Below are 12,428 nucleotides of genomic sequence, written 5' to 3'. Positions count from 1 at the left end.
ATTATTATTATTATTATTATTATTAATATTATTATTATTATTATTCTATATTTAAAAAAAAAAAATGGATCGGGTTGTTTTAGTTTGGTATCAGAGCCCTTATGGTTCTAGGTTTGGGTTCACTAGGCTTTGTGTTGTAGATGTTTGGGATTTTCATGTCTTGATTGATTATGTGAGTTAGTCAATTGTGTGTGGCATGGAGTCCTAGAACATCCTCTTCGAGCCTACAGTATGATTCCACGGTGAGTTATATTTTTGTGTTCTATATAATTGCTTGCTTAGTCTTCTATTCATGGTAGTGCAGATGGCTAGAGGTGATGCTGTTGCTGGTCGTGGACACGGTCGTAGTCGTGGTCGTGGACACGGTCGTAGTCGTGATCATGGTAGGGGCAGAGGTCCATCAGTTAGTGATACTGTGGACAAGAGTGTGATAGCTGAGAGTGTTGGCGAGTCGCAGGGTGTCCAGGAGGATTCCATGAGTGTGGCCGGAGGGGGCGGTTTTGGTGCTCGAGTGGCCGATGATGCTAGGGTGGCGGAGGAGTGGCAACCAGTGGCTGTGGATGCGGGAGCACATGGTCGTTATGTGTCTATGTTGAGGGAGATGCGTGGTATTGATGTTGTGCGGTTCTCGGGTGGTACAGATCCTACTGCTGCAGATGCGTGGAGGACGAGTGTGGAACGTAACTTTCAGACTCTAAGATGTCCTGAGAAGTTTTGGGTGGACATAGGGGTCCACCACTTGATTGGTGATGCTCAGGTGTGGTGGAGATCAGTGGCTGCTATGAGAGTGCAGAGGGAGTTGACTTGTACTGACTTCGTGGAGGAGTTCAACCGCAAGTACTTTCCGAGAGAGGCATTAGACCGGTTAGAGGTCCAGTTCCTTCAGTTATCTCAGGGGACATGGTCAGTGTGGGAGCTGGACTTAGAATTCAGTCGACTTCTGTCTTATGAGGATCGTGCTATGGAGTCTGAGGAGGCCCAGATCAGGAGGTTTATAAGGGCTCTTCGTGATGACTTGAGGATCCATTGTAGGGGACGGAGTTATGCTACGCGTGCAGAGCTGGTTGAGACTGCAGCAAAGATTGAGGAGGATATTCGGGCACAAACAGTGACGGTTAGTCCAGCGGTGCAGCCTAGGAAGGCTAATCATCAGGGAGGTTCTAGCAAGGGCGGCAAGCCTGCGCAGGGAACCAAGAGGAAGTGGGAGGCTACGCAGAGACCGAGTCTGGGCACATCAAGCCCAAGTGTCACAAGTTGCAGCAGATGGCAGTGGCAGCGGTGCAGCATGTAGTGCAGCCTGGAGTGCAGCAGGTAGCACAGATTGAGCAGGCGCCACGGGTGTACATGACGGTCGAGACTAGTGGAACCAGTGCCGGGGCGATCACAGGGACTTTGTTGGTGGGCGGGTTTAAGTCTCATGTTATGTTTGATTATGGAGCTTCTCATAGCTTCATTACTCCGGAGTGTGCAGAGAGTGATGATATCAAAGGAGATCCCGGGGAGCGTTCAGGAGTTGTTAGAGTTGCGGGAGGCAAGTTTCTGAGAGTCATTGGACGAGCTAGGGGAGTTGATATTCAGATCGCAGGAGAGTCCTGGCCAGCAGATTTGCTTATCAGTCTAGTGGAGTTGTATGATGTTATCCTTGGGATGGACTGGTTGCATCGACATATGGTACATCTTGATTGCCATCGGGGTAGAGTGGAGTTTGAGGGTCTAGGAGGGAAGTTGGTTTTTCTGGATATTTGACCGACTTCGGGGAGTCTCGTGATCTCGGCCATGCAGGCGGGGAAGATGATCGAGAAGGGCCGTGAGGCTTATTTGGTTACTATATCAATGCCATAGTCAGTGGGGCAGGCTACGGTTAGCGGTATTCAGGTTGTGGAGGAGTTTGAAGATGTGTTTCAGTCATTGCAGGGATTACCACCATCTCGGTGTGATCCTTTCACGATTGAACTGGAACTAGGGACGACGCCGTTATCCAAGGCTCCTTATAAGATGGCTCCAGCAGAGATGGAAGAGCTGAAGAAGCAGTTAGAGAATGTGTTGAGCAAGGGATTCATCCGTCCTAATGTATCACCGTGGAGAGTGCCGGTGTTATTTGTGAAGAAGAAGGATGGAAGTTTCCGCTTGTGCATTGATTAACGGGGTTTGAACCGGGTCACTGTGAAGAACAAGTACCCTTTTCCCAGGATCGATGAGTTACTTGGTTCTCCAAGATAGATCTGGCGTCGGGTTATTATCAGATTCCGATAGATGAGGCAGATGTGAGGAAGACTGCTTCCAGGACGAGGTATGGGCATTATGAGTTCGTGGTGATGCCTTTTGGGTTGACTAACGTGCCAGCAGCGTTTATGAGATTGATGAACAGTGTGTTTCTGGAGTTTCTGGACGTGTCTATCATCATTTTCATCGACAATATCCTGGTATTTTCTAAGAGTCCTTAGGAGCATGCAGTGCATTTGAGGGCAGTTCTGGAGAAGCTGCGGGAGCAGAAGTTGTTTGCTAAGTTGAGCAAGGCAGTTTTTGGCAGCGTGAGATGGGTTTTCTGGGTCATATTGTTTCTGAGGGTGTTTTCGTAGATCCAAAGAAGATTAAGGCTATCAGAGATATGCTTATACCGCAAAATGCCACAGAGATTAGGAGTTTCCTTGGTTTGGCAGGTTACTACAGGAGATATGTGCAGGGCTTTGCGAGCAAGGCATGCCCGATGACTAAGTTGACAGGGAAGGATGTTCCTTTTGTTTGGTCACATGAGTGCGAGGAGGGATTTGCAAGCCTAAAGGAGATGTTGACTACTACGCCAGTGTTGGCTTTGCCTGAGCAGGGAGAATCCTATGTGGTTTATACAGATGCATCAAGAGTTGGTTTGGGGTGTGTGTTGATGCAGCATGGGAAGGTGATTGCCTATGCTTCGTGGCAGTTGCGGAAGCATGAGGACAACTATCCTACTCATGATTTGGAAATGGCTACTGTAGTTTTTGCCCTGAAGATTTGGAGATCTTATCTTTATGGAGCAAAAGTACAGGTGTTTACAGATCATAAAAGCCTGAAGTATATATTCACTCAACCCGAGCTGAACTTGAGGTAGAGGCGGTGGATGGAGCTTGTGGCAGATTATGATTTGTAGATAGCTTATCACCTTGGTAAGGCTAACTTGGTTGCAGATGTTCTGAGTCGAAAGAGGGTAGCTTCGGCTCAGGAGCAGGAGATGGAGTCTCTGCTAGGAGAGATCAGTGCATTGAGGTTGTGTGCGGTTTCTCAGGAGCCATTGGGTTTGGAGGCGGCTGATAGAGCAGACCTTCTGAGCAGGGTGCGGTTGGCTCATGAGAAGGATCCGGGGCTGGTGAATACCTCTAAGGATGTGGATTCAGAGTATCAGGTCTCAGCTAATGGTACAATTTTGGTGCACGGACGGAGTTGTGTGCCCAAGGATGAGGAGTTGAGGCAGGAGATCTTGAGAAAGGCTCATGCGAGCATGTTTTCTATTCATCCAGGAGCGACTAAGATGTACCGTGATCTCAAGAGGTACTTTCACTGGGTCGGGATGAAGAAGGATGCAGCTAGTTGGGTCGCGAGGTGCGATGTGTGTCAGCTAGTGAAGGCTAAGCATCAGGTTCCAGGCGGGTTACTGAAGAGTTTGCCCATTCCAGAGTGGAAGTAGGATATGATCACGATGGACTTAGTGGTAGGTTTGCTAGTGTCTCGGACATTTGATGCTATTTGGGTCATTGTGGGTCGGTTGATAAGTCAGCCGTTTTCTACCCATGAAGAAGACTGATGGAGCAGCAGTCTTGGCTGAGAAATATGTGAAGGAGATAGTCAGGTTGCATGGGGTGCCAGCGAGTATTGTGTCTGATAGGGATTCTAAGTTCACTTCAGTGTTCTGGAAGGCATTTCAGGCAGAGATGGGCACTAAGGTGCATATAAGTATAACTTATCATCCCCAGACAGATGGACAGTCAGAGAGGACGATCCAAACGCTGGAGGATTTGCTGAGGATGTGTGTGTTAGATTGGGGTGGCCATTGGGCAGATCAATTTAATCTAGTAGAGTTTGCTTACAACAAAAGTTATCAGGCAAGCATTAAGATGGCTCCTTATGAGGCTTTGTATGGGAGGTCGTGTCGTATACCGTTATGCTGGACTCAGGTGGGGGAGAGGAGTATGTATGGTGCTAGGTTTGTTTATGAGACCTCAGAGAAGATTCGGGTTCTCAAGCTGAACATGAAGGAAGCTGAGGATAGGCAGAGGAGCTATGCCGATAAGAGGAGGAGAGATCTTGAGTTTCAGGTAGCAGACAGAGTGTACCTCAAGATGGCCATGTTGAAGGGTCCGAACAGGTCATTGACAGAGACTAAGTTGAGTCCGAGGTATATAGGTCCGTTCAGAGTGAATGAGCAGGTAGGACCGGTAGCATATAGGCTGGAGTTGCCTGAGGTTATGCGTGCGTTCCACAAGGTTTTCCATGTGTCTATGTTGCGGAAGTGTCTCCGTGAGGATGATCGGTATTTGGCTAAGATTCCTGAAGATCTTCAACCTAACATGACCTTGGAGGCGAGACTAGTGAAGGTTCTCGGGAGGAGGATAAAGGAACTTTGGAAGAAAAAGATTCTTTTGATTTGGGACTGTGATGGTGTTGAGGAGCAGACTTGGGAACCAGAGGCGAGGATGAAGGCAAGGTTTAAGAAGTGGTATGAGAAGCAAGCCGGGACTTGAGCTTGTCTAGCCTGGTCCCATCTGTAATTCGTGGCTGGAGCGGGAATGGAGTATTCCAGCCCATCTCTCTTGTTTACTTGGTCGCTTAGGGATGGTTGGTTGTGCGACTAAGTAACAAGATGAGGTGGTGTGCAGTGTACAAAATTTCCGTGAGGCAGTGGTTTGAGAGAAAGTTTCCTAAAATGGAAGTTTCTAAAAGTGGAAAGTTTCCAAAAGTGGAAAGTTCTAAAAATGGAAAGTTTTATGTGAGTTAGAATTTTTCCATTTTTAGTGGTTGTGAGCCTTGGAGGGGCTTGTGTGGCCTTAGTGGCGGACTTTTGAGTCATTATGCCCATGTAAGGCGGTCTTTTGAGACATTGTGTGGCTTTTGTGGCGGGCTGTTTAGCCAATTGTGTGGCCTTTGTGACGGGCTGTTTAGCCAATTATGTGGCCTTTGTGGCAGGCTGTTTAGCCAATTGTGTGGCTTTTATGGCGGGCTGTTTAGCCAATGGGCCTGTTTAGGCAGTCCTTTGGGATGTGTGGTCTTTGTGAGAGTCTTTCGGGACGTGTGGCCTGTTTACGCAATCCGTCGGGATGAGTGGTCTTCGTGACGGTCCTTTGGGACAAGTGGTCTTCGTGACGGTCCTTCGGGACAAGTGGTCTTCGTGACGGTCCTTCGGGAGTGGTCTTCATGACGGTCATGTTGAGGAAATTTGTTTGTCCTTTGTGGCGGTCCTGTTTAGGACGTTTGTTTGGCCTTGGTGGCAGTCCTGTTTAGGACATTTGTTTGGCCTTTGTGGCGGCCCTTGTGGCATGTACATGATCCTTGTGTGGCCATGAGGTATTCAAGTGAGGAGATATGTGGTTGGTAGGACATTGTGTTGTCTTACGCGAGCCACGGGAAGGAAACCTAGTTAGGGATTGGACTCAGACGTGTTCAAAATTGTTTGCTCGCGACTCTTGGGAGACTTTAGTTCTCCTAGTACTGCCATATTCTGAGACTTTGTGGCTTGAGAGTATGGTTGGTATATCGACTTCAGATGACAATCTGGGGGCATGCTGTAGGGTGGCAACCCTAGAGATGAATACTGGACTTCCTTTTATATTATGGCATGCGGGCTTAGGGCCGATGAGGAGCCAGCATTATGGCATGCAGGCTTAGGCCTGATGAGGAGCCAATAAAAACTCAATGTTAAGACATATGAGTAAAGAAAAGTCCAAAAGTCGAGAGTAAATAATGCCTCGAACGTAAGTCTATCGCCTAGAGGTGACCTTCGTAGATCGGTCGGAGGAGTGCGGACCATGGAGACGGTTGCACAGGAGTCCTTGGCTGATGGTTGTTCGAGATTCAAAGACGCATCCATGTTGGTGGGGGAGAATTATAACATCCGCGAACCAAAATGTGCATTTTGGGGATGGGTGTCGATCGACACCATTAGTTTCTGGTTCGACCAGTTCGATTTAATTATCGATTTGGATTGGTTTAGTTTAGGGAAAACCATTAAACCGAGTTATTAAAGGAATTGTCGAGCAGAAGGGTTTTGGCAAGTTTGTTTGGTCGCTGTTTCTCTTGTTTTTGAGAGAAAAGAGAGAAAACGGAGTTCTTGAGATTTTGGGTGAGTCTAGGAGATTTGTTGGCTTTTTTTGGGGGATTTGAAGCTAGGAAGGAGCTAGAAGCTTGCTATGAGGATTGGATTCGTTGCTGTTGATCAGAATCTTCCTGCAAAGAGGTGAGTGCATGGCCCATGGCTTATCTAAGCTAAGATCTCTAGTTTTTCTGTAATTTGGTGCTTATGTGGTTGTTTCTTTGAGTTCTTTGTGGTTATTCGAGGCTGCTATGGCTGGGTTTTGGCTTCTGGAGATGACTCAACTTGTTAAGATTTTCTTTCATTATGATTCTCAGGTACCTGAATCTCTTTCTTATTCATGTGTACATCTCTTCTAGAGATTTTTTTATAACTCTTTGCATCCTCGGTGCCATATTAATTTATGCTCCTTTTCTTTTCCGAGGATGCTTATATTATGAACCATAAGTCCATCACACTTCATGCGATCTTTAGCCTTACTAGCAGTTGATCTTATCCTTTTAGGACATTAATATCAATTGGAGCACAGCTAGTATATGTGACTTTATCACTCAAGGTCAAAAAATGCCTTCTAACATATTTGTTAAACTTTGCAAATAAATTATCTTTTCAATTTCTAGCGCACATTTCAAAATACAAGGATCGAGATAATTTCTTCCAATATACTGTTTATTTTCTCCCCCTCATGTTGGAAATAATGACTCACTGAAACAACAGTCTCTGCATCTCGAGCCTCAATTTCTCGAGATATTCAATCTTCAAAAGATATTCATATCCAACATATTTCTAACATTCTTTAAAATCACATCTTAATGACTGTGGTGGAGCAACCAACATGTATAAAACATTTAGATGAAATATATCTGGTTTCTGACACAAACCAATTATAGTGGGGTGTACTCATAATAATTTGTTGGCCTGATGCGAATTTATTGACATATAGAGTCATCTATGTCATTTACTTAGCATGGTATCACCACGATTATCAATTAACCAAATACTCTCGCAAACTCAATGTTGCAAGTTGATAACAAGAATATATGGTGGATGATCAGTCCACAATATCTCTTTTGAATACATACCAGAAAATTGACATTATCTAAATTCATGGGGTCGGTGAAAGCCATATAATCTCGGCTTGCTTTATAAAGCATCACACATAACACTAGGAAACCTCTTTAGGTTCTCTAATGAATCTTTTCAGAAATTTCTGATTATTCTTTCGCATCACTACTGAACCGGAATGGTTTAACCGGTCATGCCAAACAATGAGATTTTCATTAAACCTATGACAACCCGTCCCGCAGACCCCACTAGCCCATTGCTAGCTGCCCCAACGGACCATCCGTGGACCCTGCTAGCCCCCTGCTAGCTGTCCCAACGGACCCCAAGCTGGTCCTGCAGGGCATCGATCCTAACCCTTCACCGTGGACAGGAACTATTCATCCAAATCCACCAGTAGGTTATTGGTGCGCCAAGCGTTCCTTGAACCCTGGTCCGCACCCTTTAACAACCTTCCCACAGACAAGTTGCCACCAATTGATCTGCAGGTCAATTGGTGGCAACTTGTCTGTGGGAAGGTTGTTAAAGGGTGGGGACCAGGGTTCGAGGAACGTCTGGTGAACCAATAACCTACTAGTGAATTTGGATATCCACAGTGATGGGTTAGGATCGATGCCCTGCAGGGCCAGCTTGGAGTCTGTTGGAACGGCTAGCGGGGGGCTAGCAGGGTCCACGGATGATCCGTTGGGGCAGCTAGCGGGAGCTAGTGGGGTCCACCGAACGGGTTGTTACAAAACCTTATGGTTTATCCTAAGCATTTTATCTTCTAGATAATCCATGTAATCTCTAAAATACTTTCATTGTCTTGGGTAATAATACTTATGATTTCAAAGTATTTTCTTTGCCTATTGTCTCATCATAATTACTTTTCAATTCCTCAAGATTTGCTCTTTCATATGAGCGATTAAGGGGGGTGTATTGAAACAATGATTTTGGAGGATTCTATGGAATTTAGGAAATTTGAAATTTTGATAGATTTTAGGGAAGTTGATATGATTTATGGTAAAATTCTTTCAAATCCCACCTAAAACCAAGAGATTTGGATTTCTGTATTTTTAACTAAACAAATCATCTCAAATCCTCCATAATCCATAAAACTTATTAAAATCCAAATTCACAAACAGTTTTGAATAACAATGGATATTAAAGTAGATTTTTAAATCATCAGTTCAATAACAGTGGATTTCAGAAGATTTTTTAAAATCCATGATTGAATAACATAGGATTTGTAACTTTTATATAAATCACCTAAAATGTCAAGTTGAATACATAGGATCATTTATATCTTAGACCTTTTTAACTTTGAGATATGGGAGACTATAACACATTAATATCAAATTGTGTTCCCATAGACAATAATATATATACTCTTCCTGATCTTTCAATACTTTTTCTACTACTTCTTATTATTGTAGTAGAATAGTGGAAATTATCTCACACTAGCTTCTTTCCTCATATATATATATATGTGTACCTCTTGTACTTATAATTAACTTCTAGTGGAGAAACTAGTCGATTTTGACCGCGACTTTATATCATATCCATATTCATGACCACTTTTATAGCAACTTTGTCAACTAGTGTCATTAGCGTTGCTTTCTTTTTCTTTTATAACATAATTCACAAAAATAGAGCAAACCATAGGATGTGATTCTTAGGGGCTGTTATTGGAGAGATGATTTCTAAATCCATATGGAATTGTAAATTTTAGAAATCAAAACAGATGGATTTTGAAATAACATGTTTTATCCTTGGATTTCAATCATTCTATTTTACACTATCAAATCCATTCAAATCCATATAAAACATAATGTGGATTTTGAAATCCAAAAACAAATCATTAAATGAATAACAGGGGATTTTAAAAAGTATTTGTAAATCATAGAACCAATAACACATGATTTTGATAAGTATTTTAAAATCAATGATTGAATAACACATGATTTTTGTTTGGATTTCTAAATCCATCAAAATCATACATCCAATAACCCCCCATAATCAACATCATTAATTTACACAGTCACAAAAAAAAATTATAATATTTTTAATATATATATTACTATATTGTGTCTACATGACAACAATATTTCTATAACTATAATAAAGTATATATTATCTAATATCTTTCCATAAATGATATTATTTTCTGTTATATAATCTTGGTAATAACTGGAAATAAATTGATTTGTACATATTCTCTTATATAGGCTTTTAGTCATTTACTTTATTTAGATTGTTCCAAAGAACTAGTAAATTTTTTTATGATCAAATACTTGGTCTTAAAACACTTCCTAGAAGTGATGCCAATATAATATAATCAGTAATCATTATTTAGTAATTTCTTACTAGACTTTTAATTTATTCACCAAAGAAGGTTGGAGACATGATTTAAAATATTTCATCATGATATTATATCTAAAAGTTAGATTTAAATTTGTGATTAAACAAAGAAAGTAATTCACAAACATTATCAACAATCATATAAATGAATGTTAAATAAGTATTAAGCACCATTTCTTTGGTCCCTAAAGATTTTATTTCAAAATCTAAAAGGTTTTACGAAGAAATATAATTATATAATTATATTTATGTTATAATAATAAATTATATATATATTAGGGAAACGGTTCTAACTACCATGATAGAGCATTAGACGATGGTGATGATAATATAAAAATAAATAAAACTTATCTCTATAGTAATGGGTGATCGGAAATCAGAAACGTCGTTGCAATTGAGATGCATCAGACCATACGTCGGCTATAGATTTTGGTGAGTAATTATTTCTTCAGTTCTCCATATTAAATCTTGTTGCAGTAGTAAACTGTGAACAAATAAACCAAACAACCAAATACTTATATAATTTAGTTTTAGTCTTTATGATCGGCAATTTATCTCTATATATATAAAAGAGAAGTACAAATTCAAAAATTGCTCAAAATTTCCCAGATTGCCATTCAATTATGCATAAAGGAGAATGTTTATTAAAATTGGAAGGGGTAATTTGGTCAAAAATCTAAAATCACCCGTTTAATAAAGGATCCACGTCCTCTACAAAAAAACCCATTTAATCAAAGGTCCGCGCGTTTTACCAAGCCCGACATGTTGGTGGATCGGGTTAGCAAAATCAGATTATCTAACCCAAAATAAATTCAATTTGGTTCAATTAAAATTTGTGATTAAATTTTAAACCTCTTCCTCCTGCAAAACATGAAAGGAATATTCTTATTGTTTATTCGAGTAGTTTAAAACATTCCTAATCAATCATATACTCAATCAATCACGCCCTAAATAATCTCTTCGTAATCTCAAAAATATCCTAAATTGTTACGATCATATATTGAATCTTTCCCGTAAATCAATCATCATTCATTCTAAATTAGCGAACTATCTTTTTCTGTTTAGCGTATCCAAGATTTTTTTGTGAAAACATTAATACTTTTTAACCTAAACCATAAACTACTATTCATCTATAAATATGGTCATCAAACTCACTCTGAAAATCATGAAACACTTACCAGTCCTCCTTTAAAAGTCGCTAAGCACACAAAAAGTATTGGCAATGGCTGCATCCTTTGCATTTCTCCGAGATGATAAGCCTTACCAGAGATCATAACGATCTTTCAGTCTTCAAATATCCTCTAATCTTCCTTAAACTATGATATCTTCATTCCACTTTTAATTTAAAAAATCCTTAAACGGTTGATCGTATCTAAGATATTGAGCTTCCTCTCCAAGTTTTCAATCAACGCTCAAAGTAATAACCTAATTATCTAAGTTCTCTATAAAAATAGAATATCATTAGATATCCTAACTCATCAAGCCATCAACTTACCTCAGAGTAAAAACTTTTTCAATTCTTCTTTTCATAGTAATTAACAATGGCGACTCAGTCTGTGGCATTCCTCAATAACGTGAACCCGTACAAGACGTTGTGGCGTGTGAAAATGAAGGTCCTCCATACCTGAAATACATACACAACAAGATTTGGTGGAACATTCGACATGGTGCTTAGTGATGTGAAGGTAATATACATCTTCTTATAATATTATCTCACATTTTAAAACTTTTATATCATGTAGAAATACTCACGTTAACTTTCTTTTACAGGATATAAAGCTCCATGCTTTCGTGAAAAAGAGCATCTAAAATATTTTGAAAAACGTTATTTTCTAGGACAATGGAGAATGGTGCTGGTAAGATTGTTGTTTTTTTGTTTAGTCAGATTTACTCGCTTTAAATTAAACATCTACTTGCGTTTTCAGTTTTGATAGATATAAGCAATGCTCAAATGATGAATGAAGCGATTAAACTGAAGACTGAAAGCGTGAATTGTGATAAGTTGGTGGAGGGAAAGCTTGATAATTGCAAGATGAAGAATTAGAAGATGGATGAGTGAGAAGAAATTCAAGTCTTTTTTTATTTGGTTTTAGTTGTTGCTTTCTGAACTTTATAATATAAAATTTGTTTTTTTTGTTTCATGTTGGTTATATTGGTGTACTCATGTTTGATCATGATCATCTAATGAATAATTTGGTTTTTCTTTTATTTCGAGAAGGGTTGTTTTTACTAATTGTGACTGCATTTTTTTGCAGAGTTAGTACATTGCCAATTTTCTTATCTTAAAATATCAAAGAAAGATCACAAAAATTCGATCAAACTATCCAAAATTCTATCGTAGAAACATAAATTTTATAAACTAAATTACCTTTGCTGGTGTCTTTAAGAATTGAATTGAAGTTTGTAGTGTTCAATTCAATGGCTTTCTCTGTTTGATCGACTATTTCCCGCAGAATCAAGCGCGAGTCCAAGGAAGAAGACCCTAATGTGTGTGTTGCCGACAAGAAATTGTTTCTTCGATAGTAACTAAGAAGATGTCGTTTTAATAATTTAATCAAAAATTTAATAGAAAAGTTTAATAATTCAATCTATATTCATCTATAGAACAAATCAATCAAAAATTTAATAATTCATCTTTATTCACTACAACCAACTTAATTTAATAGAAAAGTTTAAAACTAAATAAAATTTCGATACTTTAACCAAATAAACCAATATATAACTCATATAAAATATCATTCATAAA

General features: G+C 40.1%; 1 long non-coding RNA gene across 1 annotated transcript; it reads right to left on the bottom strand.

Annotated features, from left to right (window-relative positions):
* Window positions 1-11,205: 11,205 nt before the first annotated feature.
* Window positions 11,206-12,197, bottom strand: LOC147924359 (uncharacterized). The gene is made up of 2 exons (XR_015586175.1): window positions 12,051-12,197; window positions 11,206-11,306 (listed from the first exon to the last, which is right to left on the bottom strand). It is a non-coding gene; the product is annotated as an uncharacterized LOC147924359 (long non-coding RNA).
* Between the last annotated feature and the right edge of the window lie 231 nt (window positions 12,198-12,428).

The sequence above is a fragment of the Camelina sativa genome, chromosome 17 (assembly GCF_030686135.1).
Source record: "Camelina sativa cultivar CO46 ecotype springtype chromosome 17, ASM3068613v1".
NCBI classification, from domain to species: Eukaryota; Viridiplantae; Streptophyta; class Magnoliopsida; order Brassicales; family Brassicaceae; genus Camelina; species Camelina sativa.
Note: the sequence above shows the minus strand (reverse complement) of the source record. Positions and strands in the feature narration are given on the sequence as shown.